Here is a 22,249-nt window from a genome sequence, read left to right on the forward strand (position 1 = left end):
GCATCATACAATGCAATAAAAGTGTAGATCTGGCACTATTTGTAAGAAATTTTAATACGAACTAGCATATTTATTGCACTTTTGTTTATGACTCTAGTACATCCTTTGCTTAATACATTTTGTTAGGCATTTCAACAAGATATGACATGCTATATTTTAAGGAAAAAAAGTGAAATGTATTTTTACTTATTAAGGCAAGCAAACTATTTATACTATGCTAAACACTTCTGCTTTAGTAATCTATGATATGTTAATCATAATATCTAAACCAAAGAGAAAAAGGTCACACAGACAAAGCAAAAAAAAAAAAAAACTACAAGAAAGACCCAGCCAGTGTCTTCATTTTGTAATACAATAAACTTCTGTAGTACAGAACCACAGGGTATTTTCAAATGACCCCTTAAGGACACACCAGTGCAGGACTGGGAAGGGCAGTTAGGGATAGAATTGCAGCAAGAGGTGATGATGAGTAGGATAGATGGACTAAAGGAGCTGTAGGAGGAGTTAGAGGAATAGAGGAAAAACAAATATAGGCAGAAGTGGAGCAGAGGAGCAGTAGATGGAGAAATAAGGGGGAGAGAAGATGTGGAAGGTAAACAATACATAGCTTAATATTCAAGGAACTGAACATGGGTAATTGGAGCCAAAACAAAGCAATGTAGTAGAATTACTGAGAACAGAAAATAGGCTAGGACTTAAGGAAATTCTCAGATGATTTATATGCATAAAGAGAATCACAAATGATTCATTTTGATGAATGGGAAGTGCCAGAACTTGGAGAAGGAGACTGGGAAGAGCTATATAAAAAGGTGAGCATAAGGGAGGTGGTAGTAACAATTAGGCATAAGAAAAAAAGATAAAACAGGTAGTCCAGATGGTTTCCAAACTGATTTCTGCAAAGTGGCAGGAATGCAAGTAGGGGAGTACTGAGCTCATTTCCTGAGCAGTAAGGAGAAAGAAGAAGTATTGGAATTAATGTGACTTGCAGACATGGAAGTGTTACATGAATGGAATGAAGAAGGGAAGGTCTGACAAATTAAAAATGACTTCTTTATGCAGTAGTGATGTAAAAATGATTTCTAGGATATATGCAATTAGGTCAGATACACTATCACAGAAGTTTGTGGGACAGTCACAAGTGGGTTTTGTGAAAGGTAGGTAATCTCCTGATCACACTACACACTGCTGTTAAATATTATAAGCTGGTGTGAGAGAGAAAAATAAAAGGTACAGGTGTGACATGCATTGACATTTGAAAGGCGTTCAGTTTCATAAGCTGGGATTTTATAATGATGAATAACAACAGGTACTGACAGAAGGAAGGGTTTGTGGATCACTACAGAGTTATATAAGAAGGTGAATGGACTAATTAGTGTAAATGTCTAATAAGGTGAAGTATGACAGAGGCATAAGGCAGGAATGCCTGCTGAACTCAGAAATTTTGTTTTGGTAAAGGAGAAATTGGCACATTGACAAAACAAATAGTAAAATGGGAAATAACAGAAAAGTGTGAAGATGCAGATGAGATGTTACCAGATGTATTGCAAATTGGGAGGATATCAGACTTGGTGTATCATCCCAAGGAATCATTTGTAACAGGGATAGAAGGAATGGTGCATTACCTTGTAGCATTCCTGAAGTCAAAAGGGGGATATTATGAGTAAAAGCATATAACAGTAAGAGAGACCAAAAGGGAAAAAAAACTAGGAAGAGTTAAAGGACTCAGTAAAGGGGAATGCAGATCCAACAGGGTGAACACAATAATTAGGAGAATAGAAGTGGTAAAAACAATGGTACAGCTGTTAGTAGGGTATGCTGTGGTGCTGAATTTCATTCAAAAACTGAGAGGTCTGGAGAATGAAAAGGTTCAGTGGAAATTTTTGGAGGATAGTGACAAGATTTTTTTAGAGAAATAGTGGAATCAAAGGAAGTAGGAATAAGGAAGGTTATGAAAGGGGGTTTGAAAGTGAGATAACCAATATGGACTACAATCGTAGATGTACTGAGTGAGTGGCAGAAGCAAGTATACAGGAGTGTGTTGAGAGAGTAAGATGGAAAAGAGTTAAGAAGATGGAAAGAGAGGGCAATATGTGTCCTTTCAACAGACTATAAGGACTCTTGGGCTGAAAATAAGAGACTGATTACTGATTTGGAAAGTCATCAGTAAGGCTGATATGGAAAGAAAAGATAATGTCAGAGAGGAAATAAGGGAGTTACTAGAGGAAGAAGGAGTCATTGGGGTCTAACAAATGGAAGACAGAACAGATATATTGGGATTTAGGAGAGAAGGAGGAGTAGGTGATAAGATTTAATTTGCTCAGGAGGAGATGGATGATAGAAAGCAATGTATGAAAGAGTGATGGGTGGTAGTAATGTTTTTTTTTTAAAGTATTATGGTCAGTGACAGATCAACATATGAGGCATGTATGGGACCTCATATATATTAGGAAAGGAGAGTCACTGGGAAAGTTCAGAGCGTTTTAGATGCAGAGAAAAAGTGGGCAATATCCATATGTTATGGGGATATAAAAACATGCAGAACAAACAGCAGGCAATGAAAGTAATGTGAAATAAGCTACATAATAAAGAGGTAATAACGGGATGGGAGCTATCTTTGTTTGGAGTACATGAAGACCAGTGGTTATGGAATAGAGAAGAAGGGAGGGAGATGCTATTAATGGTAGGGTATTTAAAAAAGGGAATCCCAAAAGGATAGAATGCAGGAGACAGCAGTGTAGAAAAGACAGGGCAATAGATAAGGCAGGTAATGGCAAGTGAAGGCAAAAGATATTGGATAAAAAGATTAAAAGAGAAATGGGATTAAGGCTGGCGAACTAAGCAGGAGAGTAAGGTAAAAGCAAGAGAAGACAGGCTAGGGAATGAGCATTATAATCTGAAGTACGGAGAAAGATTGCAGTGGATAGAGAACATAGTAACATACCAAGGAAGTGAGCATGGGGACCATAAGATGCCTAGTCATATATACCTTTAAGCAGACAAAATTAAATTTCAAGCAGTTAATATTGCTCACTTTACAAACTGAGCAGGGCAGTATACAATTACCCTGTTGTAAATTTGCATCTACCAATCCACAATCAAGACTAGCCTTAAAGGTAATCAAAACAGTACTTTATTTGACTTGTGGTAACTTATTCCATAGGCAAATTGCATTAGGAAGCTATCTCTCTAGCAAGTCTTTGTTTGCTTGTTTGTTTGTTTGTTGGTGTACATTTAAGCCCGTAGTGGAAATATTTCTGGAGCCATTGGTTTTATGAAGAAAACAATGAACTGCTACCAGATGGGTGAGTTGACCTAATTTATTTGGTTTTGGCATAAAGTGTAGAATTAAAAAAAAAAAAAAAACAGAGAAATAGGTGTTGGCACTCTTCATTATTTGTATTCATTGAGTATGGACATTCTTTCAGCACCACATCTGTTCAATACCCCATACATTAATTATTTAGGACTTTGGCTCTATGCAGCCATATCTCTCAACTGCTATGATTTATGCAAATTGCTATGATTCTTGCATATATATATATATATATATATATATATATATATATATATATATATATATATATATATATATATATATATATATATATATACTTATATTCTTATATTTATACTTTCTCCTCCAAGATATATCTATGATCATAATACAGTTAGAACTATTTAAGGGAAGATATTTTATTAAACAGATGAAATAAACCTCAATAAAGACTCAGTAACATTTTTTCTGGGCTTTCATAGCTGAAAATCTTCTAATATGAAAATAATAAAGTGGTCCTCTATTTGACCCTTTCCTATGATTTTTAAAGGCCTGTGCTATGGCTTTGAATTCTCATGGGTTGAGAGGCATGGACCAGTATATTTATTTATGCAATGTAGGTGGATTGGACACTCTAAATTGGCCCTAGGTGTGAGTGTGTGCATGTGTGTGCCTTCTGTGGAAGGTTGGGCAATGGGCTGGCAAGTCAACACTGTAAAACTCCACTGCCAATCATGAGCGGACAGGTGATCCACTGTGGCGACTCCTAACCGGAAAAAGCCAAAAGAAGAAGAAGAAGATAATTTCTTTATATTTGCATAAATATATATATATATATATATATATATATATATATATATATATATATATATATATATATATATATATATATATATATATATATATATATATATATAAAACTAAAGCTAAAGGCAAAGGATAAAAAGCCACACTAAAAGACCACAGATCCTCAGATAAACCAGAAACTTCACCGTGTAATACCGTAAGCCTCTTTGAATGAAGCCCATATAAATCATACATATCATACCTTAAGGATATTCAAGGCATCTAATTCTAAGACTTCTGATCATTCACAGACTTTTTTGTGTAATAATGGATTAAGGAAATGAAAGTTAAACCTACTAGCTAAAGACTATGGCCTCACTCAGTACAACATATGCAGTTAGTTTGGCCTTTCTCTAGGAAATAAAACAAACCACAGGAACAGGATACAGGATTAGCAAATTTTATTCCGGTACCTGAATTATTGATTGATTGTTGGGTTGCACTAGTATATAAAATGCACCTGGTGCTTTTATCTTTATTCCTTTGAAGGCTGTTGAGCCGAGGTACTGGAATAAAATTTGCTAATCCTGTATCCTGTTCCTGTGGTTTGTTTTACTTCTTTACTGTCTGATGTTCGTTGCTCTTTCTCTAGGAAATCTCTGATTATAAGAAAACTTCATGTCATTAGGGTGAGTGCAAAATATCCAATATAACAATCAAGACAAAGAGTAAAAAAAATTCACGCAAAAAGATTAGAAAGTTGACAACAAATACAAAGACCCCAATAAACCATAGTCTTCACTATGTAATACTTTAAAGTTCAAGTGCAAAGGTATTTTTTTACCCATTTTGTTTTACAATAATTGTGCTCTCTCATTCCAAAATATGTGGCTTTTACTTTAATTTCTTTACTGGCCCTATATTTATTAAGTTTAATAAATATGTGTCTGCATTTCCTGCCAGGTACTTCCTTATTCTGAGTTATGTGGTCATATATTTTGAGAATGCAATGTAGTGGATAGGCATGTTTTCTGTAGTCTACAGTTGATTTCAACATCTAAGGTGACACAGACTGCAGCATAATCAATTAGACCATTAGTCAGTCAATAAAATAATAAGTAAAAAAGTTAACTTATATTCAAATAAAAATTAACAAAAAAAATTCTAACAGGATAAGACTTCTGATAAAGAATATAGTGTGCAGCATACAGTGTAATTACACAGATATGACTGTAGTTGGTAGTCCTCCATCATGGAATGAATAATTTTGGGAAGATTCATTGTTACTCAGTAATAGCCTACAGTATAGTATATTTGTGTGTGTGCAATACATAGACTGGATTAGTCTTAATGTTAACAGCAATCTTGGCAAAGTGGAGCTACCAGCTGTATGTGGGACTGTTACTGCAGGCAGATGGGAAACCAGAGTGCCTGAAGTACCAGTTTCCATTTATAAGTAGAAGTAGGTTCCAGAAGTTGGAGAAAAACACTGGGATTGGTATAGTATGAGCCATCCTCTAAACTCTTGTGGGGGTGCACAGTGTTCTTTATTAGGTTCATAGGTTCATAGGTTCATACTAGGCTATCTGCCCTAGGGCATTTATAAGCCTAGCCAGAATGTTTGGCTTTCACCACCCATTTTAAATTAATTTTGCTATGCCCTTTTTTGAGGTTAGTAAACTGTGCCTCTGTCTAACAGTGACACAGAAGTGATACCCGGGGTAAACCTACGATCTCCCATCCACTCATCAAGATTCCTCTTGAAGAGAGTCAATGAGGGACTCTGCCTAACCTGGACTGGGATTTTATTCCGGAGTGAAGGGAGCCTCTGGGTTATGAATCTGTCCCTCCAGCATGTCCTATTTATTTCAGTGCTGAGGTTCAAGTCTCTCGAGCGTGTAGCTCGATAGGATTTGGATTTTCTGAGGTGCAGCATGTCCATTAATTCCGGGTTGGACATGGCTTTATCGTCAGGCACAGATTGCCTCTGAACAGGCGGTATGCCACTGAGTAGAGCTGGAGTTTCTTTAACCGGGAAGCATATGGCATCTGTTTGAGCCCTTTGATCCTCTTGGTGAGGTACTTTTGGGGTCTTTCCAGTTGCTGCAGGTGTCTGGTAAGGTACATCCCAAAGGGGCATTGTACTCAATTATGGGCCTGATGAGGGATGAGTAAAGAGGCACGATGACCTCCCCTGATCTAGATGTGAATCCCTTCATGATTAGGTGGGCTATATAAAATGTTTTTCTAACCACTTTGGCCACGTGGTTGTCAAATGAGAGATTGCTATCAACTTGGGTCCCCAGGTCCCTAATTACTTCTTCTGTACTTAATGGATTACCACCTATGTGGTAATTTGTGGGCACTTTGTTTTTGCCAAAGGGGATGACTATACACTTTTGGCGTTTAGCTTGAGGCCATGGCTCTGGCACCAGTTGTCTGTTTCTATGAGGCCCTTTTGGAGGTTGCTTGTGTCGGCTGGAGAGTCGATTATGGCACCTAGTTTGCAGTCATCTGCGAACTTGGTCAGCCACAATCCTTCCATGTTGGCCTGTACCTCCGAGAAATATATACTGAACAAGAGAGGTCCCAGGACTGAGCCTTGTGGGACGCCACTTGTAACTGGTTTGGAGTCTGACATGGCTCCAGCAATTCTAACCATGTGGGTTCTGTCCTTGAGCCAGTTTGCAACCCATCTAGTGACATAGGGGTTTATATTTAAGCTGGAGAGCTTATCTATGATGCCCGAGTGGGGTATTGTATCTAAGGCTTTTGCGAGGTCCAGGTAGGCTGTGTGGACCACCTTCCCCTCGTCAATGGCCTTGGTGACTGTTTCAAAGAAATCAACCACGTTTAAGAGGCAGGATCTGCCCTTAACAAAGCCGAACTGGGTAGGATCCAGTGTCTGTAGGTCCCCAATATCTTTATTTATGAGGTCCATGATTATCCTTTCCATAGCTTTGCAGACCAAGCTAGTCAGGCTTATGGGGCGATAGTTTCCAGGATCCGTTGAGGCACCACCTTTGTGGAGAGGGACCACAGTTGCTGTATGCCACTCTTTGGGTACATATCCTGTAGTAAGGCTGAGATTGAACAGTAGTTTTATGTTTGGGTTTAGCTCTTCTTGGAGTTCATGTAGGGCAGCCGGGACACGATCTGGTCCCATTGATGCTGTGTTTTTGCTTTGGAGAGGCGGCTTTTACCTGAGCATCCGAGATGTCAGGGGGGCAGCACTCTGCTGGAATAGATATTTGCCCTTTTGGTGGGGAGTGGGGGGAGAAGTTTGCACTGAACCTGTCAGTTAGGATGTTGGCAATGTCTGTGGGTTCGGTGTATTTTGTCATTTTGGACTAATTCTGAGCATATCTGGGAATTACCACCCAGGTTCCTAACATAACTAAAGAAAGCCTTGTGATTATCCTTAGTGTCCTGTGCAATTTTTCTCTCGAAGCTGGCCTTAGACGATTTTATGAGTGCCCATAGTTTTTTGCTAATACTGATCAGAGATGCCTTCCCTTTTTGGAATTTTGCTCTATCATTTAGTAGCTTCCTCCTTCTATTGTATAGTTTGTTTATGGCTGGGGTCCACCAGACAGGATGTCTGCCTTTGGAGGATTGGGTCTTGGTTTTATTTGGGATCGCATGATCCATGCATTCCTGAAGGTGTTCATAGAATGCGTTTATAAAGGATTCTGCAGTCTGGGCCATATTTTCCACAGGCTCGGGGGCTTTGAAGGATTCCACCTCAGTTTTGAGGAGTGTGAAATTTGCTTTAGAAGTTTTTCACTGTGGTTTTCTGGGCAGGGGGTGGTGTCGGGATGTGAACATCCAGTGAGATTAGTTTATGGTCTGATCTTCCCAGTGAGGGATACACTTCTGGTCTGGAGCATAGAGTCCCCATGTTGGTGATGATCAGGTCCAGTATGTTTTCCCCTCTTGTGGGAGTGGTAACAAGTTGTTCCATAGCATTTGAGTTTATAAATTCTAGGAACCTTTGGGCTAGGGTGTTGGAGCTAGAGTAATGCTCCCAGTCTATGTTTGGGTAGTTGAAGTCGCCCTATATAATGGTGTTTGGAGAGACCTTCATATTTTCCAGTGTTCTCATGAAGGCCGAGTGGGGTTCCTGGGTTAGGGAGGGTGGTCTGTAGCAGACTATAAACTGGAAGGCAGTTTTACCCACTGTTAGTTGCACATGGATAGTCTCTGATGCTTCGTGCTGTGCCACCAACCTGGAGGTGTGGGTATCTTTGACGAATATTGATACTACCCCTCCTTTTGTGGGTCGGTCCATGTTTTGGGGCCGAAAAGCATGGTATGAGGTATAACCTGGTAGTGCTGGGGTGCTCTCAGGAGCCTTGAACCAGGTTTCTGTTACTGCACAGATATCGATTTTCTCCATGCTAAGGAGAGTTTTGAGTGCGTGCATCTTGATGTTTAGACTTCTGGCATTGAGTAGCATTACTCTTAGTTTCTTATCCCTTGTGATACCTGTGGAGGTGGGTTTGTCTTTTGAGCCTTGCCTCAAAAAGGCACTATGGGGGTAGCAAGAGCCTTTGCCAATATCCGAAAGCCCAGGGGTGACAGGTGCAAGCCGTCCCTAGCGAAGCATTGTGGCTTGTCGAGCATGTCATCCCAGGCTGACAGGCATTGGATCCCCTTTGAATGACACCAATAATTAAGCCAATTGTTGAAATTGATCATCTTGTCTTCATATTGTGGCATCATTCTTGGTGAGGGTAAGATGCTACTCAAGGTCAGGGTCATACCGGCCTGGGCCACATGCTCAGAGAGCTCCTCTATGTCTCTTTTCATGTAGTCCAGGGAGGTACATCTCAGGTCATTCACACCAGCATGGACAATGATGATATCCAAAAATAGATTTAAATCCTTGGTGAGCTAATGGTCCAGCAATCCTGTCCTTTTTCATGGATAGAGAGAATGCAGGTATGTTCACAATGCTATCCTGCAAGTGGAGTTCCTGTGTTGTACAACCTCAAGGCCATGCAGCTCCACCTACATGTCAGACATGGCTTACTGCCAGCAATGCCTGGTCTGATATACAGATCAACTGCTCCATCAGAAAACATTGGCCAGACTCAGAGGCCTTGCCAAGTCTTTGGATAGGTTTAACCATTGCTCAGAACAGGAAATGAGATTCAGTAAAACTGAAAGTTAAAAAAATCTCAATTTCTGTTCCTGGTATAGTGGGACATCCGTAAATTCAATACTTAGCGATATTAAACTATATACTACTTAGTGGGTCACAGGAAGTACTAGAGTAGCTGCCCTTGTGGACTATTTTAACCATAATTGGAGGGGACTTGCATATGGGATAAAACATTTAGGAGCTACCTCTATCCATTACTAGTACATGGGGCATTCCTGGGTTACATTTTCTGTCCTCCTTATGACAGCATCAAAAGGTGCAACCAGATGACATAGAATCAGCAAGTATTTGGTCTGCTGTTCAGTATACAGTAAATACAAATATCATTTTTTTATAGGTTCATAGGTAGGTACTAGGCTATCGGCCCTAGGGCCTATACAAGCCTAGCCATAACGATTCCCTGGCTATTGCTTCCCAAAAATATTTACTTTCCCGGACCCCTGTCTAGCACGGCTACTGATGTGATCCTCAGGGTGAATTTCCTATCTCCCATCCAATTGTCAAGGTTCCTCTTGAAGAGGGCCCTTGAGGCACTCTGCTTAACATGTATGGGCAGCCTATTCCAGAGTATGGGGAGTCTCTGGGTCAGGAACCTATCTGTCCAGCATGTTCTATTCATCGTGATGACAAGGTTAAGATCCCTGGAGCATGTGGCTCGGAGGGATTGGGATTATAGCATGCTCAACAACTCTGGGTTTGACATGGCCTTGTATGTTAGGCAGAGATATCCTCTGAGTAGGCAATATGCGACAGAGTATAGCTGGAGTTTCTTAAGACGGTCAGAAAAAGGCATCTGCTTTAGGCCTGTGATTCTTTTTGTGAGGTATTTCTGCGGCCTTTCTAGTTGTTGCAGATGTCTTGTATGGTACATACCAAATGGGGCATTGCATTCTATAATGGGTCTAATGAGAGATGAGTACAGAGGACAATGACCTCCTTTTTTCTGGATGAAAAGCCCTTAGTGATGCGATGTGCCATGTAGAAGGATTTTCTAACTGTTGTGGCTATGTGGTTATTAAAGGTGAGACCACTGTCCACTGTCCTAGGTCTCTTATCACACTTTTGGTGTTTAGTGTACTGCCACCTATGTGGTAGTTCACAGGTACTTTGTTTTTCCCAAAGGGGACAACTATAAAGTTTTGGCATTTAGCTGGAGCCCATGGCTCTGGCACCAGGCATCTGTTTTGCTAAGGCCCTTTTGTAGTATATCCACATTATTTGGGGATTCAATAATGGCTCGCAGCTTACAGTCATCTGTGAACTTTGTAAGCCAGAGTCCCTTAGTGTTGGCCTGTACTTCAGAGACGTAGATGCCAAACAAGAGTGGTCCCAGGACAGAATCCTGCGGTACACCACGCATCACTTGTCTGGAGCTGGATTTGGAGTCGGCTACTTTTACAGTGTTTGTTCTATCAATAAAGCCAGTTTGCAACCCATTAAGTGATGTAGGGATTAATGCCCAGCTTAGTAAGTTTATCTATGATTCCAGAGTGGGGGATAGTGTTGAAAGCCTTGGCAAGGTCCTAGTAGGCTGTGTGAATCACCCTACCCTCGTCCATGGCTCTGGAGACTGATTCGAAGAAGTCGATCAAGTTCAAGAGCAAAGATCGGTCCTTCATGATCCCAAACTGGGTGGGGTCTAGTATTTGAAGGTTGCCAATGTCTTTGTTTATAAGTATCATGATAATACATTCCATGGCCTTGCAGATCAGGCTCATCAGACTGATGGGACGGTAGTTCCCAGGATCCAAAGTGGATTCCTCCTTGTGGAATGGGATGACTGTAGCTGTGTCCCACTCTGTCAGCATGAAGCCTGAGGTGAGGCTATGATTAAACATGATACATAGGTGAGGTGCCAGTTCATTTTGTAGATCATGCAGTACACAGTCTGGGATGTCATCTGGTCCCATGGATGCTGTATTCTTGGCTTTGGAGAGTGCAATTTTTACCTGAGTGGTCATGATTACCAGAATCTGGCATTCTTTCAGTATTGAGATGAGCCCTTTAAGGGGTGAGAGGGGGGTGAAGTTAGCACTGAATAAATCTGCCAGGATATTGGCAATATCCTTGGGATCAGTATATCTGGTGCCATTCTACTGTAGCTCAGAGCAGATCTGAGTATTACCATTTAGATTCTTGACATAGCTATAGAATGTCTTGTGGTTGTATTTGGAATCTTTGGCAATTTTGATTTCATAGCTAGCTTTGGAAAATGTTATGAGGGATCTCAGCTTTCTACTGAGGCTGGTGATGGAGTTTTTTGAATCCTGCTTTCTTGCTCTTTTCTGCAACAGTTTCTTCCTTCTGTTGTACAGCTTGTTTATGGCAGGGGGCCACCAGATTGGCTTCCTTTTTTTAAAGGACAACATCTTGGTTCTATTTGGGATGGCTCAGTCCATGCATGAGTGAATGTGCTCATACAGCACCTTAGTGTAGGATTCAGCAGTTGAACTTCCAGTTCCCATCTGCATGGGTGTCATGAAGTTTGTTACTTCTGACTTGAGAAGCATGAAGTTGGCTTTGAGAAGATATTTTACGGAGGTTTCTTTAAAGGGGGGTGGGGATAGAATGTGGATGTCAAGGGTGATTAGCTTATACTCTGATCTGACTGAGGGGGTGACCACTGGTGTAGAGCATTGATCTTCCATGTTGGTAATGACCAAGTTTATTGTTACCTCTGGTGGGACTATGAATTAGTTGCTCTGGGGCATTGGAATTTATGAATTCCAAGAACCGTTGAGCAAAGGTGTTGGTACAGGAGTAGTTTTCCCAGTTAATGGCAGGGTAGTTGAAATCACTCAGTATTAAGGTGTTTGGTTGTATCTTAATATTTTCCAGTACATTTAGAAAGGTGAAGTGAGAATATTGGGGCATGGTGGGGCATCTGTAGCAAGCTATAATTTGTATTGCAGTCTTACCTAGTGTTAGTTGCACCTGGAGAATTTCAGATGCATTGTGTTGGGCACCCAACCTGGAGGTGTGAATATCCTTGGTGAATATGGACACTCCTCCACCTTTAGTGTTTCAGTCCTGGTTTGGTAGCCGAAAAGTGTGGTTTGAGTTGTAGCATGGCATTGCAGGGGTACTCTCTGGAGCTTTGAACCAGGTCTCAGATACTGCACAGATATCAATGTTCTCCATTTTTAGGAGAGCCTTGAGAGAGTGCATCTTGAGGTTTAGACTTCTAGCATTGAGTAGCATTACCTTCAGATTTTGCTGGTTTGTACCCATTATGGTGGTAGTTTTGTCCTTTGAACCTTGCCTAAAAAAGGCACTATAGGGGTGGCAAGAGCCTTAGCGAGTAACCTGAATCCCAGGGGTGACAGGTGCAAACCATCTCTTGCAAAGCATTGTGGTTTGTCAATCATGTCACCCCAGGCAGACAGATACTGGATCACCTTTGAATGACACCAGAAACTTAGCCAATTATTGAAGACAGTCATTTTGTCCTTGTATTGTGGTATCATTCTGGGCGATGGCAGGATGCTACTCAGGTCTAGGGTCATACCTGCCTGAGCTACATAATCCAAACACTTTTCCATGTCTCTTTTCATGTAGTCCAGGGAGGAACATCTCAAGTCATTCACTCCAACATGGACAATGACACAGTCATATTTGTACCTGTAGTGGAGTGACATGAGTGCATGCATTATGTGGTGGATCCTAGCACCCAATAGGCAACTAACTATAATTTTCTCCTTGTTCAGCCTGGTGAGTGGGACATCAGTGTACTTGACTATAGAGTCACCTATGACTAAACTGTTAGGTACGTTGTCTTGCCTTAGGGGCTGCTGTTGTGTGACAAACTGGTGTTGTGTGTATGTGATGATTTGGTTGTGTTTGGGGGTGGTGTTTGTTTGGGTTTCAGCTTCGGAGGTCCTTGTTGCTTGGGCAGGTTAATGTTAAGAGTCTCTGCATATGTGGGTTTTGTGTTGCTATGTGTGGGTTTTGGTGGTATGGGTTTTGAAGGACTATGTGTTGTTTGAGGTGTTGTGTGGGTGTTAACCTTCTCCTCTTGACTGTCTAGCACAATCTTGGCTGGAGAGAGCTTTACTTCCAGTTTGGCTATGTAATTGCATCTCTCACAGGTTGCAAAGTTTGGTAGTAGAAGGAAAGGGTTGTTTGTGTACATGAGGCAATTGCTGCATTGCCCCAGTATGCCCAGATTTACCAGGTGGACAGGAGAAATCACCGGAAGCTGACCTTTGGACATGCCTGGTTAGGTGCTTTCTTTGTGTAGTTCAAAATTTGTTTTCCCTGGACATGCCTGGTTAGGTGCTTTCTTTGTGTAGTTCAAAATTTGTTTTCCCTGACTTTTTGGCAAGGTTCTTGCAATTGTAGGCTGACTAGTGCCTAGGACTATTTTCTCCTTATTACTAAGGAGAGGTGAGTGCTTGTAACAAATTAAGGCCTCCTAGTGCTTATTATCAAGTTTTAGAGCAAGTGCTAATCACAGGTATACAGATTTTAGTGTTACTGCTGATACACTAGCTAGCTCTAATGGAAAATTCGAAGAGCAGACTTTCTGGCACCGGGAATACTTTAACCTTAGCCCCGCAGTGTGCAAATGCGTCCAAACGTGCGTATTTATGCCAGAAAGCTGAAAGAGATAGAAATCAGCACAAAATGGCCAGAAAATTGCAATTTCAGAGCTGGAAACCACTCCTCTTGTGTTAGATAGGCAGTACAATGCTCCCACTCTCACTGGTAAGCAGTAGAACCTCCCTCTACCACAGCAAGGTCTGGATATCTCTGAGCACTGAAACTAAAGTCCTGAAACCAGCAAAGCCTGGACCCTTACTAAAAAGATGGGAAATTAGCAAACGAGATAGAATTTGCTTGTTGGTTAAATCAGGCTAAACACTGCAGTTATACAGTAAATAAGCACAGAAAGGCTAATGCACTTGATTCTATAGCCCAGAACAGTAAACTCAATTAAAACTTTGCAAAATTAGAAATTTGAAAATTTAAACTTTTTAAATAAAGCAAGGCATGTGCACAACTGGAAAATTACTTACAGGCAGAAATACAGTGAAATAAGTAATCTATCTACTTTTTAAGCTTTCTGAGAAGTGCTGGTAATAAAAACAACCAAAATCAGCAAAAATTAGAAAATTCAGCAAAAAGTACCTGCAGTTAGCAGAAAAAGTCTTCTTTCTCATTTCTGGTGTAGTAGTCTGCAGGATACCCAAACAGGATCTGCTGATCTAAAACAAGCTCAAACATGTGCAAGCATGTGTATTTATGCGAGAAATTTGAAAAGGATAGAAATCAGCCTAAAAAAAATGGCCAATACCACAGTACAATGGCAAAATGATTGACATCAACAATTGGCTAAGCTTCTGATGTCATTTTAAGGGAATCCAGTATCTGTCTGCCTGCGATGACATGATCGACAGACCATGATACTATGCCAGAGATGGCCTGCACCTGTCGCCTTTGGGATTCCGGATACTGGCTAAGGCTTTTTCCACCCCATAGTAACTTTTTTAGGCAAGGTTCAAATGACAAATTCACCACCATAACAGGTACAAGCAAGCAAAATCTGAGGGTAATGCTACTCAATGCTAGAAGTCTAAACCTCAAATTGCACTCACTCGAAGCACTCCTTAAAATGGAGAACATCGACATCTGTGCAGTGACAGAGACCTGGTTCAAGCCTCCAGAGGGCACTCCTGCATTACCAGGCTATAATTCATACCACACCTTTTGGCTACCTAACCTGGACCAAAACACTAAAGGCAGAGGTGTGTCTATATTCTTTAACAATATCCACACCTCCAGGCTAGTTGCTCTGCATAATGCATCCGAGATTATCCAAGTGCAACTAACTCTGGGCAAGACCGCACTCCAAACTGTAACTTGCTACAGATCCCCCATCATGCCCCAGGATTCCCACTCCTATCTTGATACACTGGAAAATATTAGGGTACAACCCAACACCCTAATAACGGGTGATTTCAACACCCCCACCATTAACTGGGAAATCCACTCATGTACCAACACTTTTGCTCAACATTTTCTGGAATTCATAAATTCCAAAGCCTTGGATCAACTTATCCACACTCCAACCAGGGGCAGCAATATCCTAGACCTGGTCATTACTAACATGGACAACCGGTGTTCCACATCAGAGGTCAATTCCTCGTTGGTCAGATCCGACCACAAGCTAATCACACTAGACAGCCACATCCTGCCCCCACCTCTCCCCCATTAGGGAAACCACTGTAAAAAATTTCTCCAAAACCAACTTCAAGCTTCTCAAGACAGAAGTGGCAAACTTCACAACACCCATGCAGACAGACAATAGCAGTACGACTGTTGAATCCTACACAAATGTACTTTATAAGCATTTACACAAGTACATGGATCGTGCTATCCCTAACAGAACCAAGATGCTATCCTCCAAAAAAATGAAGCCAATCTGGTGGACCCCTGCCATAAACAAACTCTACAAAAGAAGAAAGAAACTGTTGCAAAAAAGAGTAAAATCCCATGATTGGAGGAACACCCTGTTCAGCCTCAGTAAGAAGCTGAGATCCCTCATAAAATCCATCAAAGCTAGTTACGAAAATAAAATCACCACTGATTCTAAAGTCAACTACAAATCATTCTATAGCTATGTTAACAATCTCAATAGCAACACTCAGATCTGCTCTGAGTTACAGCACAATGGCACTAAATATACAGAACCAACTGATATTGCCAACATATTGGCAGATAGGTTCAGTGCTAACTTTACCCCCTTCTCACCCCCTAAAGGGCCCATCTCTATATCGGAAGAATGCAAAGTTCCTGTAATCATGGCTGCACAGGTAAAAACCACACTCTCCAAAGCCAAGAATACAGCATCCATGGGACCTGACAACATCCCAGGCTACATTCTACACGAACTACAGAATGAACTGGCACCCCACCTAAGTACCATGTTCAATCATAGCCTCACCTGAGGCTTTTTGCCCACTGAATGGTGCACAGTGACAGTTATTCCACTCCACAAAGGGGGAGCCACCACAGACCCCAGGAACTACCGCCCCATTAGCCTGACGAGCCTGGTCTGAAAGCCATGGAACATATAATCATGGGACTTATAAACAAAGACATTGGTAATCTCCAAACTCTGGACCCCACCAAGTTCAGGTTTGTAAAAGGCAGATCATGTCTCCTAAACCTGATAGACTTCTTTGAAGCAGTCACCAAAGCCGTAGACGAGGGTAAGGTGGTTCACACAGCCTATCTAGATCTCACCAAGGCTTTCGACACCATCCCCCACTCTGGAATTATAGATAAACTCATTAAACTAGGTATAAATCCCTATGTCACAAGATAGGTTGCCAACTGGCTCACTGACAGAACCCACACTGTGAAAGTAGCAGACTCCAAATCCAACTTCAGACCAGTGACAAGTGGAGTACCACAGGGTCCTCTCCTGTTTGGTATCTACTTCTCTGAAGTACAGGCTAACACAGAAGGTCTTTGGCTGATGAAGTTCGCAGATGACTGCAAACTAGGAGCCATAATTGAAACTCCTAATGATGTGGGCATCCTACAAAAAGGGCTTCACTAAGACAGATGTCTGGTGTCAAAGCCATGGCCTCAGGCTCAATGCTAAAAAGTGCATTGTCATCCCCTTTGGTAAAAACTCTGTACCCATGAGCTACCACATAGGCGGTAGTCTACTTAACACTGAAAGTATGATAAGAGACCTTGGGACTCAGGTGGACAGTAGTCTCTCCTTTGATAATCACATCGCCACAGTAGTCAGGAAGTCCTTCTATATGGCACACCTCATCACAAAAGGTTTCTCATCCAGGAAAAAATAGGTCATTGTCCTCCTCTGCTCATCACTCATTAGAGCCATTATAGAGTACAACGCCCCTTTTGGTATGTACCTCACAAGACATCTACAACAACTGGAAAGGCTGCTGAAATACCTCACAAAGAGGATTACTGGCCTCAAACAGATGCCCTACGCAGACCATCTCAAAAACTCCAGCTTTACTCCATTGCATATCACATACTCATAGATGATCTCTGCCTAACATACAAAGTTATGTTAAACCCAGAGCTGTTGGACTTGCTCCACTTAAAGAAATCCCAGTCCCTCCAAGCTATACACTCTAGGGATCTAAACCTTCTCACCACAATAAACAGAACATGCTGGAGGGATATATTCCTGTCCCAGAGACTTCTCATACTCTGGAACAAACTACCTATCTATATCAAACAAAGCTCCTCATTAGCACTCTTTAAGAAAAATCTTGATGATTGGATGGGAAATAGGAAATTCACCCCAGGGATCACTTCTGTGGCTCTGCTCAACAGGGGCAAAGGAAAATAATTTTCTTGGGTGGCGAAAGCCAGGGTACCTTTTTGGCTAGGCTTATATAGGCCCTAGGGCCAATAGCCTAGTACTTACCTATGAACCTATAAAATTGCAATTTCAGAGCTGGAAACCACTCCGCTAGTGTTAAATAGGCAGTGCAATGCTCCCACTCTCACTGGTAAGCAGTAGGACCTCCCTCTACCACAGCAAGGTCTGGATAGCTCTGAACACTGAAACTAAAGTCCTGAAACCAGCAAAGCATGGAAACTGGACTATTGTAGTTAGAAAAGGTGGGAAATTAGCAAACAAGATAGTTTTTTTTTTTACTTAAAAAGCATAGGTCCACTAATAAAACTAAATTAAAGCCTATATATTTTACAAATCAAAAAGCCCACTTTACATGCAAAAAAAAAAAACTGGTAAAAATTAAACTTTATCTTTATACCTCCTTTAAACAAAGCCCATGGGATATATGCAAATGAATCCTTAAGGGTATTCAAGTGATCCATTCCTAGAGTTTCTGAATGTCCATTAATGTTTTACTTTTTTAAAAGTCTTTAGCTATGCTTTCAGGCCTTTAAATCAAACCCCACTAGCTACTGACATGACATGTTTACCACTTTTTTATGGACTTGTCAGTACAGCATTAGCAAACAACAAACTGAAAAAGTCCAGATAAACCAGAGTCTTCAGTGTATAATACCTTAAACCTTCCTTGTTGTTGGCTTTTTAATCTTACTGTGCACCCATTGTACCCTTTGTCTTGACTGTTGTTTGGGATATTTTGTACTCACCTTAATGTTAAGGACATCAAATGGTTTTATAAAAGGATATTTCTCAGAGATAGCCAACCTAAGCACTTGTGATCTGCTGACAAGCCTATGATAAGGAAAAAAACACATCATATTTTTGTCTAATGTAGTATAGCTTTAAAGGCCTGAATGCATGTTCCTAAAACAGTTTTAAACTTAGAAAGGTTTTTTTTTTAAAGTTAACAAATCAGTGGGCATTCAGAAGCCTTAGAAGTGGAGCCATTGAATGTTCTTATGGGGACATTTGCATATATTCCATGGGTCTACAGGTGTGGGTATGTGTGTGTGTGTGGGTGCAGGTGTGGGTGTGTGTTTATAAGCTATAGTGTTCCTGAATACATTGATGTGGACTGGCAGTGTACGTATTCTTTATACAATAGAATGATTAGTAGATTTGCTAGAACAGAGGTGTTAATCTTCTGATGAGTTTTAAATCTAATTTTACAACAGAAAGTAATACTAAAGACCACATCTTAAAAAAGTGGATTAATGACCTCCCCTGTTGTTGACTACATTTACATTAAAAAGATTGCAGACTTCTTTTTGTCAGTATCAGAAAAATCTCCAGGTAATACAGAATCGTACACTTCAACTAATAATAAAGTAGTGTGAGTTTCTAAACAGCTCTGACTGACAATGTTTGAGATAGAAACATGCAGTGTTGTGATTTACATTTAATTGGCCAGAAACAAGGGCAAATAATGGCTCTGAAGCTTATTAGTAACAGGAATTGAATCATGCTCAGTGCAGCACTTTAGTCTTGTTTAAGAAACTGTTTTTATCAATGCCAGTCTTGACTGTGGGTTGCATTTATTTGCAAATGGAGTTAGAAATCATTCCAGATGGTAAACCTACAGCATGAAGTAAATCTTAATGAAGCAAATAAGTCACCAATAATTCAACTACCACTGTGTTTTTCATGGCCCCTAATTAAACAAAATTAAAAAGGAGCATGCAACATTCAAATAAGTACATAAGAAGCCTTACATAATTTATTAATTCAGCTATTCACACAATGATTGCACAGCCTCTGGTCATCTGTTCAAGTGCAGCTGCTTCGTGTAGGAGCAAATAAAAACTTTATTGTGCAGCAGATGTCTCAGCTTCTATAGTTGCTGGTATAACTAAGGTCAGCCTGAGTTCAAGCAGCTTTGCAATGGGATTTGTTTGCAACTGAAGAAAGAAGGCTAGAACTCTTATTAAATGTATAATGGAGATCAAAATCTGATAGCAGTTGTGTGTTTCTTTCTTGAATACACAAACTGCAAGATTATTAGCTGCCTAGCAAATGAAAAAAAAAAACTAAATTATCCCTACTGTGATGTATATTAAGTTTCCTGAGCAAGTCACACAACAGTTTTGGAATATGTTCTCATTGAATGGCACGAGTGTTATATATTTAGAACATATCATTAGTCAAATACAAAACTGATTTCTGTGATCTGGTCCTATTCATTTCACTTTCTTACCGAAACATCTGCTAATATTATTACTTTTAATTGTTTTCAAAAAAAAAAAAAAATGCATTCATCAAAATAGCATGTATTCATGAGGCCAATGCTTCATTATTCTGTATATACTGCAGCTGGTATCAAATAAGATTAGAAAATGATGCTACTGTGACAGTCAGCAGTAGTATGGTAAGGACATTTAACAGACGGACCTTCCTTTATGTGTTTTATGATCAGTCCATTATAGTTTAGCATTTGTACACACTAGGCCTCTGCATTCTAAAAGGTTTGGGGTACTCTGTTTTCCTGCAAGTTAATTTTCCTATTAGACAAATTTCACTCTCTGGTATCTACGCACATGAAAATGAACATTTTTTTAACTAAAATGTTTTCTGTCATGCCTCATTAACTCATTAAGTAATATCAGTGACCATGCTAAACACTTTCTAACTCTTTTATATCTACCTATTTATCTCACTCTTTACTTAATAATTTTTCATATTTTTAACTGCAAGGTATGTTTTACACATTTTATATATACAAGCAGTACATTTCCAAGATAAACTAGGCTGAATTTCAGAAAGGATAGGATAGTGTTGAGCCTCCACCGTCAGGCAGCAGGAAACAGTATCCAAATTCTATACTATAACCCTACCCCTGAGTTTGACATAATACTTGGGGGTATGCCCCTATACAGTACCTCACAATACCAAGGCACTAAATGTAATGGTGAGCAGCCACTGCTCTAGAAACTGGTAATGAAATTCTGGAATATACTATGATAATGAATCTCATTACACATTTCTAACATAGAGATATCCCTGCTGGGACCTACTTTGCAGTCTTAAATTACCACAATGCCGAATCGCATAATATCAAGACCACAACAACGAAAATGCATTACCGCGAAAGTCCAAAAGATCGTACCTCAGAAGATTGAACCTCATCATCATCTTCTTTCGGCTGTTCCCATTAGGGGTCGCCACAGCGGATCATCTGTTTCCATTTCTTCCTGTCCTCTGCATCATGCTCTTTCACACCAACCGCCTGCTTGTCCTCTCTCACCATACCCATAAACCTCATCTTAGGCCTTCCTCTTTTCCTCTTACCTGGCAGCTCCATCCTTAGCATCCTTTTCCCAATATACCCAGCATCCCTCCTCAGCACATGTCCAAACCAATGCAACCTCGCCTCTCTTGCTTTGTCTCCAAACTGTCCAACCTGAGCTGACCCTCTAATATACTGATTCCTAATCCTGTCCATCCTAGTCACACCCAGTGCAAATCTTAACATCTTTAACTTTGCCACATCCAGCTCTGACTCCTGCCTTTCCGACAATGCTACCGTCTCCAACCCCATATAACATAGCTGGTCTCACTACCCTCTTGTAGACCTTCCCTTTCACTCTTTTTGGTACCCGTCTGTTACAAATCACTCCTGACACTCTTCTCCACCCATTCCACCCTGCCTGTACTCTCTTCTTCACCTCTCTTTCACACTCACCATTACTCTGAACTGTTGATCCCAAGTACTTAAACTCATCCACCTTTACCAACTCTACTCCCTGCATCCTCACCATTCCTCTACCCTCCCTCTCATTTACACACATATAGTCTGTTTTAGCCCTGCTGACCTTCATTCCTCTCCTCTCTAAAGTATATCTCCACCTCTCCAGGGTCTCCTCAACCTGGTCCCTACTCTCACTACATATCACAATGTCATCTGCAAACATCATAGTCCACGGGGCCTCCTGTCTAATCTCATCTGTCAACCTGTCCATCACCACTGCAAATAAGAAAGGGCTCAGAGCTGATCCTTGATGTAAACCCACCTCCACCTTAAACGTATTTGTCACTCCCATTGCAGTCCTCACCAATGTCACACTACCCTTGTACATATCCTGTACCACTCTTACATACTTCTCTGCCACTCCCGACTTTCTCATACAATACCACAACTCCTCTCTAGGCACCCTGTCATATGCTTTCTCTAAGTCCACAAAGAAGATTGAACCTCACTACATCAAAAACAACCTAGTAGAAAGCACTCCACCTAAACAATGCCCGGAATACTATTACAACAAATCCCCAAAAAAATACCTACAACACATCCAAACAACTAATAACTACAATTAAATCTACCTTCCCACTTAAACTCACAATTACAAACACAATTCCACCTAATAAAACAAATTAAACCAGCGAAAAAGCTTTCACCTTACCTAACAAAAATCTTCGTAGCAAACCAGGAAACACTAAACTACAGCTAATGTCACATGTAAGAAATTACCCTTAATTACGATTCACGTTGTACAAAATATTAAAGAAACACACTCGATTCATACACAAAGGTACATGCAGAACAGATACATGTATAAAACCTTAAACTACACCCCTCAAAAAAAAAAGACAACAATAATAATGTTTAAGCAGG

The sequence above is a fragment of the Protopterus annectens genome, chromosome 3.part0 (assembly GCF_019279795.1).
Source record: "Protopterus annectens isolate FY-2018-M chromosome 3.part0, PAN1.0, whole genome shotgun sequence".
Lineage (NCBI taxonomy): Eukaryota > Metazoa > Chordata > Ceratodontiformes > Protopteridae > Protopterus > Protopterus annectens.